Below are 19,672 nucleotides of genomic sequence, written 5' to 3'. Positions count from 1 at the left end.
ACGCAGTGAGCAAATTAAATTAGTGGTTAAATTGAGTTAAACTGGGGTGAAATGTAAAATCTTTGCTCTGTAAACAACACCACAGCTTACTGTCACCAAGCTTGGGGAGTAACAGATTACATGTAACAGGATTATGTAATTAGGATACAAAATAGGTCACTGTATTCCATTACAGTTACAGAAAGACAGGGAAAATCAGATCACAGATGGACAGTAGTGCAAACTGTGTAAATGAAACATTTACTTATAAAACGTTCTCTCAACATTTACCTCACTAACTTACATTGACTAGACACTGGTGGTCAAAAGTAGTTATAATTTTATTTTTTAATCTAAGTTATTACAGTGATTACTCAGGATGTGACCCTACCATACCCACCAAATTCTATACCCTTAGATATACCCTCAGGAAAACAAAAGAAAAATGAGATTTTATTAAATGTAAATGAAGAGAATAGAAAATAGACAAATTTTTGCAGCTAATTTCATACCACAGAACCTCACTTGAAGAAGGCCAGTATCGAAATGCACAGAAAGGAAACAATAACCAGTTTTTTATTAATTTTAAATATTCAATAAGTGTCTATTTAGCTTGCTGAATCTGTATTGTGGGCTGGTGGGGTGCCGTTTAAGTCAGTATGTGCATGAACATGAACATCAGTGAGTCTGCACAGTAGCCTGAGGCAGCGAGGGTACAGAGGAAATGTTTTTTTTTGAAGATTAACAAGTGAAAAAAACATGACAGATTTTTGTATCTTCCAGTCACAGGTTGGCGTTTTTCCCCTCAAATGTGTATTGGACTCTTTATTATTGTCAGGCTCCTCAGCTGCAGGATTGAGGGGCAGTTCCACACTTTTAAGTGGCTCTAATATTTTTTTTTTCTTCCCCCTGCTGATCAAGCCATCAGAAGTGCTTCATTACCATCCACTGGGACTCAATCAGTCTCTTCTGTGCTTCAGCAGAGATCAACAGCTCCTGCACTCACAGCCGCTGGTCAAGTCAGATTCACAGACACACACCACAGGAAATAGGACATTCTCCCTTCAAAGTAAAGTTGTGCATTCTTCCTCAATGAATACAACTATGATATAGGACGTGCACAGAGACATCCATTTTTGTATCTATATCTGTGTCTGTATCTATATTTGCATCAAAATGATTTAAAACTGACATATAATTAATTCTGACGTATTTTTCCACATCTTCAAACCATACTTTGCATCTCTCTCTCTTTCTGTTTTAGCTAAATTAGGTTTAATGAACTGTCTGAAGCCCATCACCACCTCCTGTTTTACTGGAGAATAATTAAAAATCAGAAACTGAAAAAAATTTAAGGAAGGTTTAAAAAAAGTTTAGGTCTATTAAATGTGTAAAACTGGGGAAAAAAAATGCTCCCATACTGTTCATCTGGTGTAATCCAAGTCTTTTTTTGTCACTGTCGTTGTTGTTTTCCGTTTGAAAAGTGGTCACAAAGCTTTTTTCCTGTGAAACTCCAGCAGTGTTTTGTGGACTAAAAAAACTAAACCTGACCTTCAGCTGGCACGAGGATGAGTTGATAATGACTGATTTTTCACTTTTGGGTGAACTGCCCCTTAAAGCTTTTTTTTTTATGTCCCACTAACAGTCCTAAGATAATCAGTCTATGATGATATAAAACAGAGAAAAGCAGAGAAAATTGTCACATTGCAGGAACTGGACCTGAATACAGATTGCATTTTGCTTGAAAAAGTTGCTGATATGATTTATCGATGGTCAAAATAGTTGCAGTTTAAGTTTCTTTTGGATCTTCTAAATAACTTCTAAGGTTTGCACCAAAACATCGTTATTAAATATTTCTTACTTGTGTGTTTTGTTCTGTATTCTCTTTTGACCTTAAACACACAATTATGACTTACTGTCATAAGGATCTTTTGTACCTGAAAACAGAACAAGGTCAACACGCCGGCCCCTTTCATTTTTTAAAATTTATTTATCTATTGTATTATTATTATCATTATTACTACTATTATTTGTGTATTTATTGTATTTGAGTAAGGGTTGTTAGGTAGGCTTTTATATGACCAAATTAAGGTTAGTTCTGAGGCTGAAGCTGAGCCCTGTTTGGAGTTCAGCTCAAAATCAACTAGATTGGGAGGGTTTTATTTTGAAAGATGCGGCCGGAAGTTGTGTTTTTTTCTGCTGCGCGTTGTGTGTAGACCGTATATAACAAAATGACTGGTGAAGCCGGGCTGATTGACTTGATGTTGGTGCACAGGGGTCGGTGGAGACTGCGGAGAAGTTGAACCACAGGAATATTTCATTTATTTATTTTATTTTTTTATTTTTTTGCAGCGTGTTTGTGTTCCTCAGCAGAACCTCAGCTCACTGTTGTTCTCCGTCTCTTTTGGAACAATTTATGAGTGAGGAATGAAACTGTCGCTCGGGATGACTGATGACCGATGAGCGAAAGGTGAGTGAAGCTAACCTTCATTTTATTTTTTTAATCCCTTATGTTTACGCTGTACAATAAGAACATTTTCAGCTCTATTTATATGTTTACTGTGAGTGAACTCCCAGCGGATTAAAAGATATTATCGTGACTTTATTAGTGACAGTTTTTAAAAGAAATATTTTTATCCTCAACATAATAAAAGCAAGCGCACCGAGAGCCTAAGTCACACAGGGGTGTCACTTTCCTCACTTTTCAACATTTTGTCCCCTTACTTTTGCAGTTTTCGTCAGATTAATTCGTCAAAGTGTGTCTTGTCGCTGTCTCCTCACTGTCCACTTTGCTCAACCGGGTCGCGTTCAAATGCAGCTCTGTAAACTGCGGTGTTTTCTTTCTTTTCTTTCTTTTTCTTTTTTCTTTTCTTTTTTTTTTTTTTTGCCTCTCAGGTACAAACAGACGCGCTAAGCGAGAGGAACCTGCAAAACACTGGAGGCTCTGAAAGATGAAATATTACTGCAGTCATACTTTCCCCACATATGTTTCAGGAATAGGTCATGTTTTATCATTTTATTTGATTATGTACTAGTTATTAAACTAATTTCATCTGTAGTTCCTGGGCAGGAAACAGAGAAGAACTTATTTTCTAAAATAAAAACAAAACACACTTTTATAGCCTTTAAGACACAATTATAAGACAGAACATAATAATGATACAACGGCTTCAGCAATAACAGTAATGAGATTACGCTACATTAAGACACCATAACAATAAAAGTGCAACAACAACAATAAAACCACAACATAACAACAGGATTTCACAATATTAAGATCAAGTGTTTGAGGAGTTTATGTGAGTGCATGGGTACATGAATGGGTTGATTTCAGCCATAATTTCATCTTGAATTTAAAAAGTAAAGTTCCAATAGTTTGTAGCTCCGACAGAGTTTTGATGGACAGGTGAAAGCTTGTAGGGGAGACCGGGGTTGTTGGTCACGGGGGTTGGCTATCTTGTGGTCATTTCAAGGGCACAGAAACAAAAATGTAACAGGAATGAGTTGGTTTCCTTGACCTGCACTTATCTACTACTTTTAAACATACCGAATGAAAGGAACTAACATTTTTGATGAGGCTAATATTTCGGTTTTGTAGTCAAAGAAAGTGGGCTTTGGACTAAAAGTATTATAAAACTGTGGTAGATAGATAAATTGGAAATTACTGATATTGGAAGTTACTTCTAATTAATTAAGGCAAATGCAAATAACACAAAAATAAAGTAGAATAAAATATCCAGCAATAATATAAGATAAAAAAAAGTATTAAAATGATAAATCAGATAAGACATGTCTCAGGTACAAACAGGTGCACAAACCAAGAGAAAGACCTGCAACCACTGTTTAGCACTGAATTTAGAGTATGACTGCAAGCACTTTTTCTTCATACTTTTTTAGAAAAAATCTAATTTAATCATATTTTGATGGACAGGTGAAGCCTTGTGGGGGACACCCGGGTTGGATGGCCCAAGGGGCTGGTTGGCACACAGCTATTTTGTGGTCCTTTCGAGGGCACGGACACAAAAATGTAACATCAAAAGTGGTCTTTGGAAACGTGTTACTTCTAGTTAACTGACATCAGCTACATTTTGATAAAAGATCTGAAAGTCTGTGAAGAGTGATGATAGCTGGATAACATAATTTAATCACAAGTTAATAAATCAGATAAGACATGTCGGATACACACTGTGTGTAAGCATTAATAAAAAGCTGTTTTATTAACTATGGAAAGCATGAGGGCCAATTTTATTATAATCTGCTTGGTTAATATACTGTATATGATAATTCACAGCATTCACTTGCTGACCTCAGACTTCATTCTGTCCCTCAAATCTGAAACCAGACCTACAGCTTTAAAATCTGGTGACATAAAGAGTCTTCCTCAGTCCTGAAGATGGTGTTTGATAGTAGTGCTTAATTTTATATGATGTATAATATTTAATAGTGGTGGAGGAAGTCCTCAAGGGATAATTCAGATGAAACAGTAGTCAGTGTATTATCTACAGTAGATGCCAGTCGGCACACCCCTAGTTTGGAGAATCAGGGAGGAGTACTAATATTGAGACTAAAGAGTGAACTGCACCACACACCCCCAAAAATGTATATCAGTTTAAGTGTATGCTATATTTAGAATATTTTCACCACTTTACCTTGATGTTAATCAGCCTTTTTCTGATGGTAAACTATCACTTTATAAGCCAAATTACAAGCTCTCCAAACCAACAAAACTCCATAGGCAAAATCAGTAATTTTGCCTCACAAGAATTGCTGCTCTATCACTGCCTCAATCGATTAGTTTGTTTGCATCATGTAGTGGATTTGGTGCTTCTAAAGGATAGGTCGGACTCACTAAAGTCACACAATAACAGAAACAAACTAACAGATGAAGGCAGACCAGCAGCTCCTGTGTTCTCCAAGGTAAAATTATGTTTCTGTCACCCTTCTCTACTTACATCACAGTTTGTTTTGGGGTCTGTGGTCATTTTGAGACTCAGTCTGTGACATTAACAGCCTGCCGTGCTGCAGCTCCTGCACTGCTCTGTGGACACTGACACAGCTAAAAAATAACAAAAATGCCAGTGAACTCATTTAATGACTCGAATCATTGGTTTTTCAGGGGCAGAATGACGAGAAGTCTGCCATTTCCAGCAAAGTGCTCGCACTGCAGAATGTGTCTCCGTGTTGTCTTGCTGAAATAAGTAGGGACGTCCCTGAATGGCAGCATATGTTGCTCCAAAACCTGTATGCACCTTTCAGCATCAACGTGGTCTTCACAGATGCCGTGGGTACTAACACACCCCGATGTCATCACAGATGCTGGCTTTAGAACTTTTCACCAGGTTTTCCTGCCTGGCTTTTATATTAATATGCCAGTTTTACCATGTAGTGCTGCCTGAGGGTTCAAAGGTCATGGACATTCAATGGTTTTCAGCTTAACCCTTATGGCTAAATTCCATCAGACAGGAATATTTACTCATCCATGTTTGCTCACTACATCTCAGCCTCTCTTACCCTCAGATGTAGAGTTGGGCGATATGTTAAAATTTTCCACATGACCATCGTCAGGCCATCGATTGGTGACTGGTGATATCTTCGTCCACCCTCCCATCCTTTCGGGTCTCAGCTGGGAGACACTATACAACACTACGTCTATACAACACTACGTCCAATAAACAAAATAAACTCAAAAGGTGTCAAGAAGTGTAACACCTTTTTTCCTTTTTAAACAAAGAAATACAACTGTTCAGCATCTCATTACTGAACTAAGATGAGCTTAATTGGCTTCTTATCTCCTCGTAAAATTCACTTCATTCAAACTCAAGAGAAAAACATGTTAAACTCACCAAAACCATCTTTGTAAGTCTGTCCACTCTTCCAACAACCAACAATTCTAGTTTGGTTGAATTAAGTCCTTAATTCACCGCATGAAAAGAGTGCAGAGAGTCTAATTCTGCAGGCTGTGTATCTCTCACTCCTCATCCGGCTCAGTGCGCTCATGGTCCGGCGAGTGGGCGTGTACTGTGCCGCTTGATGAGGGTGCAGCGCAGAGCAACCGCTGTCACTCTGCAGACTATTATTATTAGCAAAATAAAATGACAAATATTACCCCACAAATTGGTCCAAAAATCAACCGGCAGTGGATTCAGCCCGTCGTCAACACATGATATATTCATCCAATCACCCAACCCTGCTCACGTGTGCATAAACTGCAGATAGCTTGCTAATTTTTAAAACACCAAAATGTAAAAATGTTATTTTATGTTATCAGTATCTGCTGGTAATTATAGTAGAGTGGCGATGATTATTAATCGGTTGTTAAATTAATAGCAACTCTTTTGGTGATTGATTAATCAGTTTGAGTAATTTTCACCTTCTTAAATGTGAGTATTTTTTGGTTTCTTTACTCCTAAGAGAGTAAACTCAAGAGAGGGAGTTTTAAAATATTAGAAAATGGTGAAAAATGTCAAACAACTATTAATCAGCAAATCAAGACAATAACTGACTGATTCATTGATTACAAAAATAATTGCTAGTTACAGCCCTAAATTATTGGCTATAAAAAATAATATCAGCAGATTTCTGCTTTCAGTCGAGCCTGATAAGGGCTGTAAGAAAGCTTAATAATAAATTATTTTCTTGTCAGAGACAGAGAGAGAGGGAGGACATGAGGCAGTAGATAAAGGTCACATGTTGGACAAACTCTAATCCTTCACTTTCTCTTCACAGCATCACACTTATCTGGACTCCCACAGCTGGATAAGGATTACTCCTTTTCATTTTCATTTTTTTTTTTTCTCACACTGTTAGTTTCCAGCCGAGGTGTTAGAAATCTGTTTTGTTGTTAATAATCTCACCTGCAAAGAATTGCAATTTAGCATCACCTTTCTGCTTTCCATCATCATATCTATCACTGTTTTTTTTTATTGCTTTTTGTTTATATGGCACCTATATGCAACAGCATTCACTGTTTGACTGCACCAACGCACAAAAGTACAGGGACAACTACACTTTAATTACTAATGACTCAATCTTACGGTAGTAGTTGCAATAATGTGACATGGAAAAATAGTAGGGATTGGAATTGATAATATTTTATTGATACCAAAGCCTGTATTGATTCGTAATTGACTCCCATATTGATTCCAAATTTCTAGATTAGATGCAATAGATTTTTGAGTTTTGAGCCCAACTCAGACTCCTTGAAATAAAGTTTTGAAATAAACTTTAAAAAGTTTTGCTGACCCACAATCTTTAGTTGAGATAATAATTGAGGAAATTATCTCAACCACAGATCAGTAGCTGGTAAAACATTTTCAAAATGTAAGAATTTCAGTTGGGCTCAAAACTCGGACATCCATTGCAGTCTGTTGCCTTGAAATTTTGAGTTTTCTCAACTTTTTTTGCTTTTACTGCATGTGCAGAAAAAAAAAACTGGTTTTACCTCAATGTGAAAAATATGAATCACAACAATGAAGCAAGTTTCTAGAGTGCTGCAGGAATGAGCCCTAAAACATGGAAATGAGTTAGCATATTAGCACTTCTGCTTCCTTCATCTTTAAGTCAATGGATTTTCTGTTATTTGCTTGAAATAAAGTCTGTGGTTAACACAAGCTAAAGAGATTCTCGTGTTTTGTTTTTTGACATGAAATATGTCAGTTAATATGCTGAAGCTTTTAAATGTCTTGCTGCTAACACGTGAATAAATGACACTACAGAAGTTGTCGAAGCCAAACACTAGTCACTTAGTGGTGCTGATGTTGACCACAAGACCGTGGTGTAGTTAGTTTATAGCCTAATGTTAGCTTTTCACATCTGGCAACCACATTTATGCTTTAAATGTGATAAAAATGGTTCATTTGTCAAAACTTGTCGGTATCCTAAACTTTGGTTTACCGCAGAGTTTATTTTCTGGAAAAATTGGCTTTTTGTGGAGGGAACCAGAGTGATGCTAACGTGAATAGAAAAACACATCATCCTTGTAGCAGTCTATCATGACTCTCTGCAATTTTCTTTTTTTGTTTTCAGTTCTTTTTCTCTCTTCTTTCACTTTGGTTTTTGTGCTGTTTTATCTGTGTTTAGCGCTGCTTTGTTCAGCGCAGCTCTCAGCACAAACATACGGACATTCCCATCATATTAAATATATAATATATACTGTACATACAGCAGTGAACTCTTTGATGTAGGGAGCATTTTGTATTCCAGGTCACATCTGGATATGTGGAAACCAGGAAATCGCTCTTCTTTAGATGTTAGATGCAGTGCTGTAGGCAGTGCTGTGTCTGTGTGAGTGTGTTTGCTCTGAGCTGTTAGATGTTTCCCCTTGTGCCTGGTTCAAGCTCTCATTTCCATCCATGGAGTGTCTCACTCTGCATTGGACTGTCATGGTATTGACTGGGCTTTCTAAACAGACTAATTAACTCTGCGGTGGAGAAGCCGCTTTCTCTTTGAAAGGTATTCAGACTTCTGAGCTGCACAGCAAAATAAAAGGGACAGAAAACCTTTATTTCTTTCATTTGACTGTGTTCAGGTCCTCATGTCTTTCCTTCAGAGTGTTGTGACCTTTGCCATAAATGCACTGCAGTTAGCTATTTCTTGACTTAACCATTGACGGTACAGTTAGGGAACGGACGTGATCTGTTGGGTTGTGTCAAGGTTTTATAGCTTCGAGTTTGGTAGTATGGGGGTCATCTTGTTTTTTTGCAACCAGAGCGATGCACAATACCGTCAAGAGCGTGGACCTGGTGGGTGATGCACTGCTACTTGGGTGGTGCTGGTTTGGCTCAACCATTCAGCAGTAAATAATGGCGCAACAGTTCTCATATTACAGCTAAACAGTGCACAAAAAATATCTTTCTGAAAATGTTTTAAGCGAGAAATAGGCAATAAAGAAACAGAATCTTGATGCATATTTGATCAACACTGCCTAATTTGATCTGACTTTTTTGTGAGGCTCTGCTGGAAACAGAAAACACAGTAGTGGCCACCTGGTTGTGCCTTGAAGGGACACCCAAGACCCGCAAAAGATCTTGCAAGAGTGATTGTTTTAACCCAAACCGTAGTCTTTCCCTAACCCCAGTCAGGTGTTTTTTGTTCCTAAATCTACCCATGCCTTAACCTCACTGTTGTCGCATTATAAACCAATTAGTTTGTTCAATGAAGAAACAACACAAATCTTAGTTTCGCTTGAGAATCTTGGGTTCCCTTCCTGACACGTCTGTCCGTGATTCTGTTGGAGTTTCTTGAGACCTGTATGTGGCACTGGACAGACTCACTGAGAATGACCTGTCAGTCACATTGTACGTGTCCTGTTTTGTCATCTATTTTACTCTAAATACAACCATGATTTACAAAGTGAACATCCTGCTGGAAGAACTAGAGACTGAGACCATGAAATCATTAGGAAGCTATTGACTGAGCTAATAAATCATGTGAGAAATAGGGCCAAGACTCAATATTATAAACATTTTTCACAGCGGCCATATTGATTTGAAATAGAAGAGTAAGCAATGTTTTTTTTTCCACTTATACTAATTAAGGTCCTGTTTGTTTTAGTTTAGCAGAACCTTTGCTATGAGCCAACATGCACAAGAGCAGGACCCTTCAAAATACCACACTAAGGACATTTCCACACTTACCTTGTCTGGTCTGGACTTTCAGAGTTTTCAGTTTGATCCAGACCAAAATTCCAGGTGTCAAACCTCTCCCAGACCACAGACTGGGCCAAAAAAGCCAAAAAGAAGTGGTCTTGGTCCAGGTCAAACTGAGCCATGGTTCAGTTTGTTTCCAGTGTGAAAACAGTTTTTGGATGGCTCAGACTTTTGGAGCAATTACAGGAAATTACATCACCAAAACAAAATGAGTCACAGGAGGGGGACAGGAGGAGACCAGATGTTTAACTGGCATCTGGTCTGACAACTTTATAAAGAGTCAACTGGAAAAAACTCATGAAAATGTGGACACTTTTCAGCTGTTCTTTCACTTTGAAAGAGTGAAAGAACAGTAGCATCAGAGTCAACAAATGAACCGTAAGCATGCTTTCACACTTAAAGTCCAGACCAAGATCCAAACCAAGGTGCATTTTTTTAGACACCGGAATTTTTCACACCTAAAACTCCAAATTCCAAGTCCACATTTTTTTTTTCCATTGTATACATTTGATCCGGTTAGCTGGCATGAAAGAACTATACATGACATACCTACGTCCTGTCACCAACACCTACATGAACTGCTTGCCTTTATACTTGCAGCTGATTGGTTCGTAAACAGGCATGTGTCTGACATTTTAAATCAGGTTTAGTCCAATTCCTGGTTAACCAAGACCACCTCTTTCAGTCAGACCAAGGTTAGACGGTGGTCTCACCTGTAAATTTGGTTTGGAGCAAACTGAAAAGTCAGAAAGTCCAAACCAAACAAGGTAAGTGTGAAGGAGAGATTTCTTTGCCTTGCGATTGGATGGTGAGCACTTCTGCTCTGGAAATGGCTCAGAATCTTCCTTATTGTCAGCACAAGAAACTTATCATGAAACCTCCTAAAATACTACAGATTATTAAAATGACATAATCATATCAGCCATCCAGCCTTCATAACCTGAGTCTGACCGCTGTGTGGCCAGCGCTTTGCCTCGGGGTCTCAGGATGAGCAGCTTGGTCAGTGATTTTGATCCATGTGTAAATCAGGAGGCAGCTGCTGACTGCTGATCTTCAGTCCTGATAATCTTTAACCTAACCTCACAACTGAACATTATTCACTTCGGTGAAGTTTGCAGCTCGTCGTAGGCTTGTGATCCCAGAAGCCGGCGGGCAGATAAAGTCACATTAACCTTAAAAATACAAACACAGTGTGGATAAGTGGGTCAGTATCGTCTTGAAAATAGCACACAGCTTTCCAACAGTTTGAATCAGGCAATTTTTCTGCTTCCACATGGGAGTCTGAAGTGTAATTTGACTGTTGGTAAATCATTTGTTTACTATTGCTGTGTCAAGCATGTGATGTATGCAGCTCCGAGTGATAACTTGATGGCTATATGATTTATGGTCACAGTCCAGTCAGCTGCTTGTCAGCGCTGCTGCTGATGGAAAAGATATGTGTTGGGGGAGACCTGGCTGAAGTTTAAAATTTAATATTGGCTTGTGTCTCAGTTCTTATTGGGGGCATTTTCACATTACATTATTAGATGTACTTACGAATTGCACAAAGCGATTAGAGATTTTTTTTTTTTTTGCCTCTGTCATGGTATCGGGACCAGACTGGACTATGTTTGTTCGAGTGGAATTGGATCTTTCTCCAGCACGCCCCTCAGTGGCTGCGAACATGTAATATTCTTTAGAACTGCAGCAATTAACTATTTTGATAAACGATTGAGTTTGAGAAAAAAAAAATGTCAAAATTCCTGTTAAATGTGAATGTGAATATTCGTTGCTTTCTTTACTCCTCTATGACACTTGACTGAATATCTTTGAGTTGTAAGTAAACCAAGACACTTGAGGACATCATCTTAGGCTTTGGGAAACAATGATTGACATTTATAATAATTTTCTGACATTTTTAATCAAACAATGATCGATCAGTTAATTGAGAAAATAATCGTCAGATTAATCAATCGAGCCCTAATGTTCTTCCCCCATCCCAGAATTTAATGGTACAGACAAAAAGATCTTCAGGAACACCATATAAAATTTCAGGCTGTGACATTACAGTGTAGTATTACTGTACTACCTATTGTAGAATACTGTAATGCAGTATAATAAGAGACATATCCTATTTTCTCTTTTATATATTTATTTGCCATTTATTAAAGCAAAAAGTATTTATTATCTGATCACTGGAGTAATCGATGGAATAATCGGTAGAATACACGGTTACTTAAATAATCAATAACTGCAGACCTAGTTCTGATATTATCATGCATCCCTACTGTGTAGCTGTGCTTTTACCCACAAGGTGATGTGGTTTTGAATGGGCAGTAATACATGTTGCTCTCTGTGTCTTTGTTATAGTTCAGTTAACTGTGGATGAATGGATTATTATTTGTGTGTGTGTGTGTGTGTGTGTGTGTGTTGGGATCAACCACGGACTCAAGAAAACACGTGCAGAGCTGATCATATTATTAACGATTCAGCTAATAGGTTCGGTCACGTTTCGCTTCACTGATTATTGGGGGAAAAAATGGCAACTCGTAACATTCAGAGTTCGGACCGCAACCAACAGTAAAATAAAGACGTCCTGACAGATCTGATGGAGCTCAGAGCTCATCCTCAGGATAAACTTAAATCTGTCTGATGTGGAAAGAACAGAATGTCATTTACAGTCTGATCCTGTCTCCCTGACAGGTAAATTAATCACCATAAATAGTTAATGAAGTTGCTGATGCTGTGCCACGGTGCGTAAAAACACCCGTTCTTAAGGACACCTGCATTGTTTCTGCTGCTGTGTGACGGCTAAAGATACTTAATGATTATTGTAAATAAACTGATTTAGATATAGTGATTTAGATATTTAGTGATTCATGGAGAGGTCTGTGTGTTTGTCTTCGCCATACAAATTGTGGTCTTTGTTCTGGAGCTGGAACACAGAAAATTACACTATGCTGCATTGCGTTGTGAAGGTCGGGTGTATTGTGAATATTATGTACCATTGCCCAGAGGCGTGAAGTTGTTCACGGTGTAGAGCAGCGATCAGCTGCAACAAATGAGACACAAGGCAGCATTTAACAACTTTAACCTACCCTGTGATGAAGACAATCAGTCGACTCAGTCTGTTTCACCTTACAAACTGTGTACCTGCTTTGCATGTTGGACACCGAGGTCTGTCCTCAGAGCAGACGGTGAGGCCGCTCTCCACTGATGGAGATGTGACATGAATAACAACACACACAGAGAAACACTCCGCCTCCCCATCATTTTTTATTGCCATACAGGCAGGAGACTGTAGGATTCTTTCAAATTAATTAATTCGTTAATTAATAATAATAAAAAAAAAAAAAAAGGCTGCAAACGATTTAATTGCCAATTATGTCTCATATTGTATTTCAGGGAAACTGTAGCAAAAGACTGAAAATTGTGCCTCCCTTTTCTATAAGTCAAAAATAGATTCTGAATCAAATCAGGCAAAAAGACTCTCCCTCAATGTATCATATGCATCATATTTATTTCTAAACTAGGCTACTTCTTGAGTTTTAGTGAGGATGACTGAACATGAACAGCTGCAGTATAGCAATAAATAATCGTGAGGTATCCAGATATTCCCACAACTAATGCATTTTCTTCAAAAAAATGCAAATATTCCAGTTTTATTTCTCTTTTCTCCCGTGACAGTTCCAGGGCTCCATACTTTTCCTTTGGAGTGACAGGTCAGGAAAAAAAAAAGAAGAAGAGAGGGATGGATACTTTCCACAGGCAGAGAGTCAGTGCTCTCCCTGCAACAATATTAGCACATTTGTCTGAAATTAGAAGAGTCATGCTGTTCATTATGATGGATTACTGAAGTGCATTTTGAGCCTTTTCAGGTTTATTTCAGGTTTATTTATTTTATTTTTATTTTTACAGAGTGCCTGGAAAAAAGGAAAAACACATCAAATCAACAGTTTCCTTTAGAAAGTTGTTGCCCCAGGTTGTCTAATGCTGCACTAATTAACATTTTTATATAAATAATTGATCAAATGATAATATTTGATGTTAAAGTGGTGCTTAGAACTCTGGATAATTGTCCTGGTTTTACGTCCCAAGCAAACTGTTCCCATCAACCTCATTTCCTGCTGCAGCAGCAACAACGACAGCCAGGGTTGTCTTCTGCGGAAAAGTCAGTTGAGGGTCTGCTCAGCGACAAAACACACAGACAAGTTAACAACTAGAGAAGATGGAGAAGCATCGGGCTGCCAGAGAGCTGGATGGTTTCCTCAGGAGGTGGTGGAGGCTGAAAAACAGATAACAGCAGAGTGAAAAATCTGCTGACATTAATGGCCAGACACATGGCTGTTACTGCTCTGCATGTTTATATGCTAACACATTAGCCATAGTAACTTTATAAGCTGAAAATGAAGGTTTTGCTGCAGTGAGACTAAAAAATCTATCCAAACTCATGCAGCTTTTAGATTTTCCAAATGCATGTATATTTAGATTTAAACGTTTAAACACAACTTACAAAAATGTAAAGCTAAGAACAACAAACTCATGATGTTGAAGACCGGAACTGGACGGTTTTCAGTGTGACCCGCCCTGACCGGTGACCGGCTGGTCAGCGACACATAATCGATTCTGTGCCTGTCATGTTTGCGCAAATGTTCTGCAGGATGGTCGCGACATGCGCGCAGCAGACACTGACCGTAAACAGAAAACCCACAAAAGCAGCCGCACGCATGTGCTTGCATGAAGTCGGTGTTAGTGATTGGTTCTGTGAACAGCATAAAGAGAAGACAGACGGTCTACAAGCAGACGCAGCAGCTGAGGACGCTGCCGAACAGCAGTAAAGTCTCCGGTTTGTTTACATCTGCTTCCGCATGAGATCACATGAAATCGCTGGTACAAAATCTTAAAATAATATTATAATAAGGCCTGGCTGTAACCTGGAGGACTTTTGGAGCGATGTGAAATAGTATTTAATAAATATTCAAGAGTCAGTGTTTTATTATGAACATCCTATTGACAAGAAAAGTTGCAAAAATGTTTATGAATGCTGTCAATTGTAGTTATTAGAAAGACTGAAAATTGGGATCGGCTAAAATCAGAATCAGCAGGTCAGACCCTTAAAAAAATTGGAAATCGTAATCGGCTAAGAAAATTGGAATAGCTATTAGCTATTAGCTATTAGGGGGGTGGAAGGAGGAGGGAAAGAGCACAAATTACTTTAATATGCAGACAATATTTTGATGCTGATAAAAGGCCCTTTAAATTCGATACCTCATCTGATGAACATGATACAATTTTACTCCAGATTATCAGGATACAAAATTAACTGGGCAAAGTTGGAAGCAATACCTATATCTGGATTATGCAATTCAAATTTACTGACAAATTTCAGCTTGGATATCAAAAGGGATGAAATACTTGGTAATCAAAATAAGCAGCAGAGTGGGGGAAACCATTACTGCAAAAAATTAAAACTAATTTGGATAAATGGGGCAAATTTAAGCTTACATTATGGGGGAAGGTCAATGTGATAAAAATGGTGGTGGCACCGCAATTTAATTATGTGCTTATGATGCTGCCAGTAACTGTATCTCCTCAGAACTTTAAACAGCATGATACAATAATTAAAGATTTTTTATGGATTTTTTATAGAATTATTTATTTAATTATTAGAATTAAATTCAGTAAAATGTGTTGTCTCCTTTGAAATGACCAAATTAGCTAAACACTGGAACAAAGACAACCAACTAGAGTGGGTTACTATTGAAAGTAAGCTGTCATCCCCTTTCACTCCTATTGACAGACTATCCCAGTCCTCACGTAATGCATTGAACCCTATTATGTCTCATTCCAAAGAGATCTGGACCAAAATACATAAAATGCATAAATGATCACATTGTAAACAAATATATTCCTCTCTGTGGTATAACCCAATGATCAGCATTGGAAAGACATCAGTATATTGGAAAGAATGGCACCTTAATGGATTATGTCATATTGCTGATTTATATGAGGAAGGGGTGTTCATGTCATTCTCTGACATATAAAGAAAATACAATCTTAAGGGAAAAGAACATTTTTGGGAATATTTGCAGATCAGGGACTGTATTAAATCCACGATTCAATACAAGGATGGAAACCACATCATGGTTGATCTCATGTTACCTGCAGAGTGCCATCGAGCCTCTATATTTTATAAAACAACCAACCAACTGCTCAGCGATGGCTGTCAGAGCCTGAAAACAATATGGGAGAGAGACACATTACATTAGGGAAGCTAAAGGGAAATTTACACACTACAAAATAACACACAGGTATTACTGGACACCACGAAGACTCAACAGAGTCTCAACAGAGAATTTGAGCAACTGGCTGGGTATTGACATGCCATTATCTCCCAGAATATGCCTATTAGGGGACAGAAGCCAAATACTCAACATATCAAGCGGAGAATTTTCTGTAATCATGGCAGGGACTACAACGGCTGCCAGGACAATACTTGTGACAAACTGTGGAAAACACCCAAACCCCCTGAACTGAAAGAGTGGGTAGACATCATGATAAAAACAGCTTCATATGAATTTATGCTCAACAGGATGAACAATAGAAACAAGAACAAGGCATCAATCTGGGACCTGTTCTGGACTTACATCACACTGCCTGATAAACTTGCAGCATGAATACCTTCCTCTGAGTGTATCCAACATTATAATCTGTTTTATGGATATGTAATTATCAACATGTCCTTTATACAAATGGTTTTATTTATACTGCATTTTATTTTATTTTTGTTTTGCTATGCCACTGATGTTACAAGTAATGTGCGTAATAAAAAACGTCTCACAATGTCAAAGTTTGTACTGCCAAACACCAAAGATAAATGAAATAAAAACTTGAACTACAAAAAAAGAAGAAAATTGGAATATCTTACATATTACCAGCTGCTTTCATTTTAAAGTAATGTTACTTTTACAGTATTACTCTTTAGGTAGAGTAATGCATTACACTGCTTCTTTGGAGCATTAGGATCTGTACAGATCTTTGATATTTTACTTGCAATGTTATGACACGTGTCTCCCTCATATTCAACCATGCTTCAGGGATATGGGGCTTTAAAGGTTGTAAAATAGCAGACTCCATACAGAACAGAGCCACACGCAGTTTTTTACGCATTCATGAGTTTGCTCGTTTTGTTTGGTCAGGGTGTTCTCGGTTTGGATTTCTGGTGCAAGAAGTTGAAAATGTGGATTGTGAATCTTTTGCTTAATACGTCTATGTATATTATATTATTTTTTTCTTTGGTGTAAATATATTTGAAGAAACTGAGTTACAATACATTTATACTAATCATTTATCATGTAGCAGGAGCACAATTAGAAGGAAGAAACTTGCTAGATTTGAGGCACATCTAATGGGCGTAACTGCAACCTTAAGTGTTAATTTTTATTCATTTATTTATTTATTTATTTTTGACAATATGTGCATAAACATGTATATTTGTCTACATTTTGCAGAGCAGAGCGTGGTTCTCAGCTCTGGTTTGTAATGCGAGTTGCTACAATGAAATATTGTAGCAACTAGCGACGACCCATTTCCCATCATGCCCAAAGTGCTGGACTGAGTAGTTTGCTGTTTTGTTTGTTTCAGAACATGGTCGTTTAGGTTGGCAAATGTAATTTAATGCCGGTTTATAATTAAACCATTAGTTACAAAAGTAAGGATTTATTTACCTCCAACACTAATGATATAAACTTGCTTCCAGTTTTGAGGTATAACAATCACAGGCCTACAAAACACAATGAAATTTGTACCAAAATAACTATTAAATGATATATTCCTCCATAGAAAATCAAAGGCCAATGCACAGCAGTTCAGTTGCATAAGTTATTGGCATAAGACTCTTGTTACAGATTGTTCTGTAGACAGTAACACAGTAAGACCAGCTGAATGTCACACATCATTGACTGACATACCCCAGACTAATGACCAATAAGCAGCCATGTCCCTGGTGGAGAAGACCAGGTGATTGTTACCTTATTGCACAGGGTCACATAATAACATCCTGTACTGTGTGTGTGTGTGTGTGTGTGTGTGTGTGTGTGTGTGTGTGTGTGTGTGTACTGGATTTACTGTTGTGACACCTCTCTCTCTGAGCTGAATTTAGAGTGAAAAGCAGATTTTGCAAATAATACGCTAAAGGTCTGTGATCTACTTATTGTGATTAAACAGACAGGTTCGGAAAGCTTTATCACCATGATGAGAATCCACATCCGGCCCTCTTTTGCGTCAGGGTATTATTACCTGAGAACATCTGGTGATTCATGTTTCCTGAAGAGGCAAAAAGGAGACTTATGAAATCTGTGAAGTCGCATTTTAATGCATTCTGAGCTCTCTAACATCAGTTTTTTTTAGTGTATATGCCTTGACTAGAAGGTGTTTTTATTGCTCTGGTAATTTAAGCATATTTTCAAATTTTTCACATTATTCAGGTCCCGTAGAAGGTGCCTGGTTATTAAGATAAATTGCTTTAGATGCCTGCAGCATGGATCTGCTGAAAGCAAATACACAGCATGTGGTGCTCTTTGCTCAGCTTGAGCAAACAGGAGAAATGCATGTAAGCCAAAAGCCAGTGCTTAATAGGAAAGAGAGAAAACAGATTAAATATACTGTGTGCCAAATTAGGGGATAAAATGACTCTTAAGCCACATGATAGAAAGAAGGTGACACTTGGGGCTCTATTATCTGCCCACGCAAAGCAGTGCACAACGCAGGGCAGTTCAACTTTCATTGCTATTTTCTGTTGCCCACTACCATTGTGGAGGCAGCAAATGTACTTGTACCCATCTGTGTGCCCATGAGCCTGTTGGTCGTAAAATGAGGTGTGGTCAGGCGCACTATTGGTGCAGTGTTGTCTTAAGGCAGCAGAGAGCGATTGCGCCACTGACCAACAAAAACCCAGTCTAAAGTAAATAGAGATGCACCGATCGACCGGCCAGAGACCGGACCTGGCCGTTTTTTTTTTCAGTCAGCACCACATTCTGTGCCCGTCATTGTCATGTCATGCATGCAGCAGACAAACTGACCATGATATCACACTCACCACAGCGCTGATCACAGCTACACACATGCTTGCATGAAGTTGGTGTTAGTGACAGATTCCAAGAACTGTGAACTCTGCTGTTCACAGAGAGACAGTTAAAATCTCACCTCCTGTTCTGGCTGAAGAATAAACAGACAGTGTTGATGCGTCTCCTAAAACATTTTCTCGTCCAGACACGTTTGCCATGAGACAAACAGACGCAGAAGTTAAAGTTTTCCTACAGCAAACTGTTGCACCGAATCAATCTCCGGTTTGTTTACATCTGCTTCTACATGGGATCACGTGAAATCGCGTCCCACACGTTCACGTTCCCCCTGTTCATAATCTTAATATAAAAATATAATAAGGCCCGGCCTTAGAAAGACTAAAAATTGGAATCAGCCAAGAAAATTGAAATCAGTGCATCTCTAAAAGTAAATGGTGCAGAGTTTTCCTGCTATTTAAAGAATGCATCATTCAGATATTAAAAGATGTGCCTACATAGGCAGATTCACAGCGTGCGCACAATCTGCTTCTGCTGTTGATTTGCGGATCATAAAAATTAACATTGTGATTAACAGTGCATGGGTTACTGGTAGGAAGAATAGGATGAAGAATCTACCCATTAACAAAGATGATGTGTGCATTTACGCTCAAGGCTCAACAGCTACAACTTCAGTCACTGTTTAAATCCAAAAGGATTGTTCAGGGTCTGATATGAGTAATGTTCTGTATTCTTCTACACACCTCTCAAGTCTCTCACACAGGCACAGTTCATACAACCCCTAAATGCACTTGCGCTATGCACTTTAGCCCATGTGTTACAGATCGGCTGATCCAACAGATCCAAATGTGTTCTTTTCCTTTTTTTCAAGTGAAAACTCCCACTCAGCCATCAACAAGACAAGGTGATGTAGGTTAGAGCACTGATTCCTTCTCCTCCCTCGACCTTGGGGGAGCTTATTTGTGGTAACATCACCATGCATAAACC

At 38.3% G+C, this 19,672-nt stretch overlaps 1 protein-coding gene across 1 annotated transcript in view; it reads left to right on the top strand.

Moving 5' to 3' along the window:
* Positions 1-2,257: 2,257 nt before the first annotated feature.
* opn5 (opsin 5) overlaps positions 2,258-19,672 on the top strand; it is an 81,182-nt gene continuing 63,767 nt past the window's right edge. Inside the window, exon 1 of the mRNA XM_084737510.1 lies at positions 2,258-2,449. The gene's annotated coding sequence lies outside the window, so the exon portion shown is untranslated. The remainder of the gene's footprint in view (positions 2,450-19,672) is intronic.

This window comes from Lutjanus erythropterus, chromosome 15 (genome assembly GCF_056507025.1).
Source record: "Lutjanus erythropterus isolate fLutEry1 chromosome 15, fLutEry1.hap2, whole genome shotgun sequence".
NCBI lineage: Eukaryota > Metazoa > Chordata > Actinopteri > Lutjaniformes > Lutjanidae > Lutjanus > Lutjanus erythropterus.
This window is presented reverse-complemented; position numbering and strand designations above follow the sequence as displayed.